Source organism: Cucurbita moschata, unplaced genomic scaffold, assembly GCF_002738365.1.
Source record: "Cucurbita moschata cultivar Rifu unplaced genomic scaffold, Cmos_1.0 Cmo_Scf00026, whole genome shotgun sequence".
In the NCBI taxonomy this organism is placed as follows: domain Eukaryota; kingdom Viridiplantae; phylum Streptophyta; class Magnoliopsida; order Cucurbitales; family Cucurbitaceae; genus Cucurbita; species Cucurbita moschata.
In genome coordinates, this window is record NW_019268542.1 from 2,973,381 (window position 1) to 2,982,508 (window position 9,128).

Here is a 9,128-nt window from a genome sequence, read left to right on the forward strand (position 1 = left end):
ATTCTTTTCAACATGGTCACGTTACCTACTCCTCGCTTTTTAAGAGTGAAGACTATCCCCACAGGCCAAAACACGAGTTATTCCCTCATGTTTTGTCCTTGCTCACATGCTTCCTAGAAAAATTCAAAGGACGTCACCCAACCTAGATATGCTCCAAGTAAAGCACGTCACCCAACCTAGATATGCTCCAAGTAAAGCACGTTTATCTATAAAGTTCATATGATTGAGCTATCGAAAAGGAATGTGAATCTTGTTTTTATAGGCAGTGACCTTGAGATCACAAGGGGAAGTGTTTAAAAGGAAGTAGAATCTTGTTGGGTTTTATATCCTAAAACTCATAGTTTGTAAACAAAACCATATTCTATTTTCAATAAAGTTGTTATTGTTGTTTATTCAGTAAAGATTGTTATTGTATAAAGTGAACTTTACGATCATTAATCTAAATCCAATAAACTAAGAACACTCTGGCTATAGTATGATTACTTGAACTATATGTAGAGACATAAGAGTGGATCAAGTTCAAGTATATAACTTGACTGCTCTTCTCAATGAGCTACAGACTTATCAGTCCATCTCAACGAACAAGGGACAAACAGGAGAAGCAAATGTTGCTATCTCCAAGAAATTATTACGAGGATCATCTTCCAAAAATATGTCTAGACCTTCAACTTCTAAAAGTGTTTTGATGAAGAAGAAGGGTAAAGGGGGAAATAAGATTCCTACTAACCGCAAACACAAGGTTCAAAAAGAAGATAAAGGAAAATGTTTCCATTGCAACGAAAACGGGCACTGGAAGAGAAACTGCCTAAAATACTTTGTAGAGAAGAAAACCGAAAAGACACAATAAGGTAAATATGATTTACTCGTTGTAGAAATATGTTTAGTAGAGTATGACAACTCAACTTGGATACTAGATTGAGGGGCAACTAATCATATTTGTTCTTTTTACCAGGAAACTAGCTCCTAGAGAATGCTTGCGGACGGCGAGATAACACTCAGGGTTGGAACAGGAGAGGTTGTCTCAGCAAGATCAGTAGAAAATTTAAAGTTGTTTTTTTGGAGATAAATTCATTATATTAGATAATGTACTTTTTGTTCCTGAAATGAAAAGAAATCTAATATCTATCTCTTGTTTATTAGAACAATGGTATAAAGTATCTTTTGAAATCAATGAAGTGTTCATTTGCAAAAGAGGTATTCATATTTGTTCTGCAAAACTAGAAAACAACTTATATATGTTAAAATCGAGCGAAACAAAAGCTATTTTAAATACCAGATGTTTAAAACAGCTGAAACTCAAAATAAACGACAAAAGATTTCTCCTAATACCTATCTTTGGCACTTAAGACTAGGCCACATTTATCTCAACAGGATTGAGAGATTGGTGAAAAGAGGACTTCTAAATGAGTTAGAAGACAACTCTTTACCTCCATGTGAGTTTTGTCTTGAGGGTAAAATGACTAAACGATCGTTTTCCTAAAAAAGTTATAGAGCCAAAGAAACCTTAGAACTCGTGCATATAGATCTCTGTGGTCCAATGAATGTCATAGCACGAGGAGGGTATGAATATTTCATCAGTTTTATTGATGATTATTCAAGGTATGACTATCTTTACCTAATGCGTCACAAGTTCGAAGCTCTTGAAAAATTCAGAGAGTATAAGACTGAGGTTGAGCATCTATTAGGTAAAACTATTAAAACACTTCGATCAAATCAAGGAGGAGAGTACATGGACTTAAGATTTTAGGACTATATGATGGAACATGGAATAAGGTCTCAACTCTCAGCCCCTGGTATGTCTCAACAAAATGGTGTATCAAAAAGGAGAAATAGAACTCTGTTAGACATGGTTCGGTCTATGATGAGTTTCGCTCAATTACTCGATCCATTTTGGGGATATGTAGTGGAGACTGCTACATACATTTTGAACATGGTTCCTACTAAGAGTGTTTCAGAAACACCTTATGAGTTATGGAAAGGGCGTAAAGGTAGTTTACGTCACTTCAGAATTTGGGGATGTCCAGCAAATGTGTTGTTGCAAAACCCCAAGAAATTAGAACGTCGTTCAAAATTGTGTCTATTCGTAGGATACCCCAAAGAGACGAAAGGTGGTTTGTTTTATGACCCTCAAGAAAATAGAGTGTTTGTATCAACAAACGCTACATTCTTAGAGGAAAACCACGTAAGAAATCATCAACCTTGCAGCAAACTAGTATTAAATGAGATTTCTAAAGAAGCAACTGATAAAACAACAAGAGTTATTGATCAAGCTGGTCCTTCAACAAGAGTTGTTGATGAAGCTGACACTTCTGGTCAATCACATCCTTCTCAAGAGTTGAGAATGCCTCGACGTAGTGGGAGGGTTATAACTCAACCGGATCGTTACTTGGGTTTGGCAAAAACTCAAGTCATCATACTTGATGATGGCGTTGAGGATCCATGGACCTATAAACAGGCAATGAATGATGAAGATAGAGATCAATGGATTAAAGCCATGAATCTTGAAATGGAGTCAATGTACTTCAATTCAGTCTGGGAACTTGTAGATCATCCAGATGGGGTAAAACCTATTGGTTGCAAATGGATCTATAAGAGAAAACGAGACCAAACCGGTAAGGTACAAATCTTTAAAGCTCGACTAGTAGCAAAGGGTTATACCCAAAGAGAGGGGGTGGACTATGAAGAAACCTTCTCTCCTGTTGCTATGCTTAAATCGATTAGAATACTCTTGTCTATTGCCACATTTTATGATTATGAAATTTGGCAAATGGAGGTTAAGATAGCCTTTCTAAACGGCAATCTTGAAGAGAGTATCTATATGGCTCAACCAGAGGGGTTCCTTGAACAGGATCACGAGCAAAGGGTTTGCAAGCTTAAAAGATCCATTTATGGGTTGAAGCAAGCATCTCGATCCTGGAATATAAAGTTTGATACTGCGATCAAATCTTATGGCTTTAAACAGAATGTTGACGAACCTTGTGTTTATAAAAGGATAGTCAACTCTACAGTAGCTTTCCTGGTGTTGTACGTTGACGATATCTTACTCATTGGAAATGATGTGGGATTTCTGACTGACATTAAGCATTGGCTAGCGACACAATTCCAAATAAAAGATTTTGGAGAGGCTCAGTTTGTTCTTGGGATCCAAATGGTTCGGAATTGCAAGAACAAAATACTAACATTGTCTCAGGCATCGTACATCGACAAAATGTTGATTCGATATAAGATGCAGGACTCCAAGAAAGGATTATTACCTTTCAGGCATGGAGTTCATTTGTCGAAGGAACAAAGTCCTAAGACACCTCAAGAAGTTGAGGATATGAGACACATTCCCTATGCATCAGCGGTCGGTAGTCTGATGTATGCCATGCTATGTACCTGACCCGACATATGCTATGCTGTGGGAATTGTCAGCAGATATCAGTCCAATCCGGGACGTGCTCATTGGACTACCGTTAAGAATATCCTCAAATATCTTAGGAGAACGAGGGACTATATACTAATGTACGATGCTAAGGATCTAATCCTTACAAGGTACACTGACTCAGATTTTCAGACCGATGTACATTCGAGGAAATCGACATCAGGATCTGTTTTCACTCTGAACGGAGGAGCAATCATATGGAGAAGCATAAAGCAAGGTTGCATTGTCGATTCCACCATGGAGGCTGAGTATGTTGCCGCTTGTGAAGCAGCGAAAGAATCTGTATGGCTTAGGAAGTTCTTAACTGATTTGGAAGTCGTTCCAAATATGCATCTTCCCGTCACTCTTTATTGTGATAATAGTGGAGCAGTTGCAAATTCAAAAGAACCAAGAAGCCATAAGCAAGGAAAACATATTGAGCGCAAATATCATCTCATAAGAGAGATTGTGCAACGAGGAGATGTGATCGTCACACAGATAGCTTTAGAGCACAACATTGCTGATCCATTTACAAAGCCTCTCACGGCTAAAGTGTTTGAAGGGCACCTAGTGAGGCTAGGACTACGAGTTATGTAATCTAGGGGAAGTTGGAGAAAAGACACGAGTATGTGATGCCCTAGTTTATTGTATTTATGTCTTTCTCTCTACTCAACGTTATAAAACCCCACTAAAGTTTTAGTCCAAGTGGGAGTTTGTTGGGTTTTATGTCCTAAAACTCATAGTTTGTAAACAAAAACATATTCTATTTTCAATAAAGTTATTATTGTGGTTTATTCAGTAAAGATTGTTATTGTATAAAGTGAACTTTACGATCATTAATCTAAATCCAATAAACTAAGAACACTCTGGCTATGGTATGATTACTTGAACTATATGTAGAGACATAAGAGTGGATCAAGTTCAAGTATATAGTCAAAATGATCTATAGTATAAGGATAAGGCTGAGTACCTTATTCTGGGGACACTATGGATGCGGCCCACTTTTGTATATGATATAAACAATGTGATCACTAAATTGTACATGTGGAGACATGTGAGTGGAGGCGTCCTATGCAATGAGTATTGCATAAGATCGGACCATGAAGAAAACCACTCTCACTTTATAATGTCGTTTACTGTTGAGACTGATTTTCTTTTCATTCGATGACCTAGGTAACTTGATCTTAATCCTAAGCTAACCATGAATTCTAAGGCCGGAGGATAGTGGAGAAGACACTAGTGGTGGTTCGAAATCGGTTCGTGAGGCAAAAGGAGTTTGAACTACAAAAGGTTAGTATTTAAACTCATTAAGTTTTCATACTTATGAACATGCTAGTTATTTACTATAATTGATGTTCAAAAAGTGCCTAAGATCCAAATTGATTTCGCATGTGTTATATTAACACCATCAAATCTTATTTATCAAGAAAAAGGAAAGACGAGGGAGCATCAAAATTAGGGGTGTACATTCAACCTGACAATCCGGACCAATCCAACCCAAACTATAAGGGTTGGGTTGGGTTGGATTAGCATTTCGGGTAAGGTTGGATTCATTTTTCTGAACCCAAACTGAATCGGTTCGGTTTCGGGTTCATGGACAAAACCTTCGAATTGACCCGAGCCAAATAAAAATATATAAAATATATTAAATTTTTTTTTGTATTAATGGGTTTGCCATAGTGGTATTAAGGTTGGTTCAAGGACACTCACGGCCGAGTTCGACTGATAAAATGAGAGTACCAATCAAATTTTTATGGCATAGACGATAGGTTTGAATCTAACTTAGGTAGTTGTGACCATTGTTCTATTATTCTATGTCTTAATCGACAAATATGCTTTGTGACTTCTCAATTTAACATGTAGTTTAGGCAACATGAGCAACGACCTATTTCTTCCAAGATCAAGAATCTGGACTCGACAGCTAATAACCCATTTCTTCCAAGATCAAGAATCTGGACTCGACAGCTAATAGCCCCAACATTTCATGCATTCTTTCGGACATAGTTACATTATCTACTCCTAGCTTCTTAAGAGTGAAAACTAGCCCTAGAGGCCAACACGAGTTATTCCAACATATTTTGTCCACACCCACATGCATCTTAGGAAAAGTCTCGGGACATAGAACTGCTAATAGCCCCAACATTTCATGCATTCTTTCGGACATAGTTACATTATCTACTCCTAGCTTCTTAAGAGTGAAAACTAGCCCTAGAGGCCAACACGAGTATTCCAACATATTTTGTCCACACCCACATGCATCTTAGGAAAAGTCTCGGGACATAGAACTAGTGTTAAGGTAGTCGCATTTATGTCTATTTTGTAGCTCTTAAGTTAGATCAGCACATTGTTTTATTTTATCATATTCGTTTCAAATTTCACGTTATTATTTTCCATTTTACTTTTTTTTAAATCTCTTGTACTATGAACGTTTAAGTCCACTGTATCATTTATGAATTATTTTAAAGGAATGTTTTCACTTAACCGTCATGTCATATATGTAATAGTGACTTTATTGTAGTAGAAGAATAGGGTCGTTATACTTTAACTTTCGAAAAAAAACTTTGAAAATAACCCTTATATTTACAAAAATTTCAGTAATACCTTTTAATTTTTTTTTTTAGAAACTTCAATAATATCGAGATAATCTAAGAGGTGTAGATACATTATTATTATTATTATTTATTTTATTTTATTTTATTTTTATTTTTATTTTTTGGAAATATTAGCTGATATAAAAACATCTTTCAATATCCCTTTTTAAAATTTTCTTTTTAAAAACCGATCTTATACTCGTGGGCAATTTCTTTATTTACGGTAAATGTTACGTAACTTATTAGGGTGAAAATCGCTACCCAAGAAGGAGTCGACCAAAGATCTAGGTCATATTGACTAAGGCCTCATGACTGATCACGAGACGGAAACAGGGAATATAATCCCGTCCTCGACCCCATTTATCTAACGGGAAAATATGTTTTCCATTTCCTCCCTCATTTTCGATATAAATGAAGAATCTATATTAATTCAAAGTGAATCTCCGTGGATAAAATGGACATCTCTACTCATGGCTCAATAATCCTAAACGCGCCGTTTGGTAAAAGATAGGGTGTACATGATCCGAGTTGGGTTGGGTTGAGAGATCCTTTTTACCCAACTCGAAAGTTCGGGTTGGTTGGATTGGTAACCCAACCCAACTCAAAAATTTTCGGGTCGGGTTTTCTCTTCTTTTTGAAGTTCGGAAGCTCGAACACGAAGATAAGTAGTTGAGCACACTGAGACCGACAATGAGACGGAGATGAGCACACTAAGACCGACGACGTGAGACTCAGAGAGGGATACGGAGACCGACGACAACTGACCAAAAAAAAAAATACAAAAAGTCTGTAGTTTGAACTTTCTAGTTATTGTGGTATTTTAGAAGCCGTCACCGTCATAACTACTGTAGCTATACACTTCAAGTAGAGAGAGAGAAAGCACTGCAGCTGCCAATTGATTTAGCTTGGTTGCTTCAAATTGAATTTTTTTTTTTTTTTTTTTTTGTGGGCTATAAATTTCTTTTAATGTTTTCTTGGGTCGGGTTGACCCATCAATTTCTTTTGTAACCGGAACACAATCCAAACTTGATTCGGTCGAAAAAAACAAACCCAACCCAAATCCGAGAATCAATTCAACCCAATCCAACCCTTATAATTCAGGTTGGGTCGGGTTGACCTCATCAATTTTTTTTGGAACGCGAACACAATCCAAATCTGGTTGGGTTCAAAAAAATAAACTCAATCCAAATCCGAGGATCAATCCAACCCTTATAATTCAGGTTGGGTCGGGTTGACCCCATCAACTTTTTTGGAACCCAAACACAATCAAAACCTGGTTGGGTTCAAAAAAATAAACCCAACCCAAATCCGAGAATCAATCCAACCCAACCCAACCCTTATAATTCAGGTTGGGTCGGGTTGACCCCATCAATTTTTTTGGAACTCGAACACAATCCAAACCTGGTTGGGTTCAAAAAGATAAACCCAACCCAAATCTAGTTGGGTTGACCCCATCAATTTTTTTTGGAACCCGAACACAATCCAAATCTGATTGGCTTAAAAAGAAAATGAACCCAACCCAAATCCGAGAATCAATCCAACCCAACTTAACCCTTATAATTCAAGTTGGGTCGGATTGACCTCATCAATTTTTTCTAGAACCCGAACACAACCCAAACTTGATTGGGTTAAAAAAAAATGAATCCAACCCAAATCCGAGAATCAATCCAACCCAATCCAACTTAATCCAACCCAACTCAACCTTTATAATTCAGATTGGGCCGGATTGACCCCATCAATTTTTTTGGAACCCGAACACAACCCAAACTTGTTTGGGTTAAAAAAAATGAACCCAACCCAAATCCGAGAATCAATCCAACTCAACCCAACCCTTATAATTCAGGTTGGGTCGGATTGACCCCATCAATTTTTTTGGAACCCGAACACAATCCAAACCTGATTGGGTTAAAAAAAATGAACCCAATCCACATCCGAGAATCTATTCAACCCAACCCAACCCTTATAATTCAAGTTGGGTCGGGTTAATCCCATCAATTTTTTTGGAACCCGAACACAATCCAAACCTGGTTGGGTTAAAAAAAAAGAACCCAACCCAAATCCGAGAATCAATTCAATCCAACCCAACCCTTATAATTCAAGTTGGATCGGATTGACCCCACCAATTTTTTCTAGAACCCGAACACAATCCAAACCTGATTGGGTTCAAAAAAATGAACCCAACTCAAATCCAAGAATCAATCCAACCCAACCCAACCCTTATAACTCAGGTTGGGTCGGGTTGACCCCATCAATTTTTTTGGGACCCGAACACAATCCAAACCTGATTGGGTTCAAAAAAAGGAACCGAACCCAAATATGAGAATCAATCCAACCCAATCCAACCCAACCCAACCCTTATAATTCAGATTGGGTCGGGTTGACCCCATCAATTTTTTCTAGAACCCGAACACAATCCAAACTTGATTGGGATCAAAAAAATGAACCCACCCGAATCCGAGAATCAATCTAACTCAACCCAACCCTTATAATTCAGGTTGGGTTGGGTTGACTCCATCAATTTTTTCTGGAATCCGAACACAATCCAAACTTGAATTGGGTCCAAAAAATGAATCCAACCCAACCCAACCCTTATAATTCAGGTTGGGTCGGATTGACCCCATCAATTTTTTCTGGAACCCGAACACAACCCAAACTTGATTGGGTTAAAAAAAAATGAATCCAACCCCAATCCGAGAATCAATCCAATCCAATCCAACTCAATCCAACCCAACTCAACCCTTATAGTTCAGATTGGGCCGGATTGACCCCATCAATTTTTTTGGAACCCGAACACAACCCAAACTTAATTAGGTTAAAAAAAAATGAACCCAACCCAAATCCGAGAATCAATCCAACCCAACCAAACTCTTATAATTCAGGTTGGGTCAGGTTGAATTTTCAGGTTGGTGTACACCCCTAGTATCAATAAAAGATTGTTGGATGAAAGTCCCACATCAGCTAATTTAGGGAATGATCATGTGTTTATAATCAAAGAATATTATCTCTGTTAACACAAGGCTTCTTGGAAAAGCCCAAAGCAAAACCATCGTAGCGGTGAACATACATACCATGGGTGTTCATCTATATAGATAACCTATGCCTTATTTTGAAAAGTTAAGAAAAACACTCGGCCC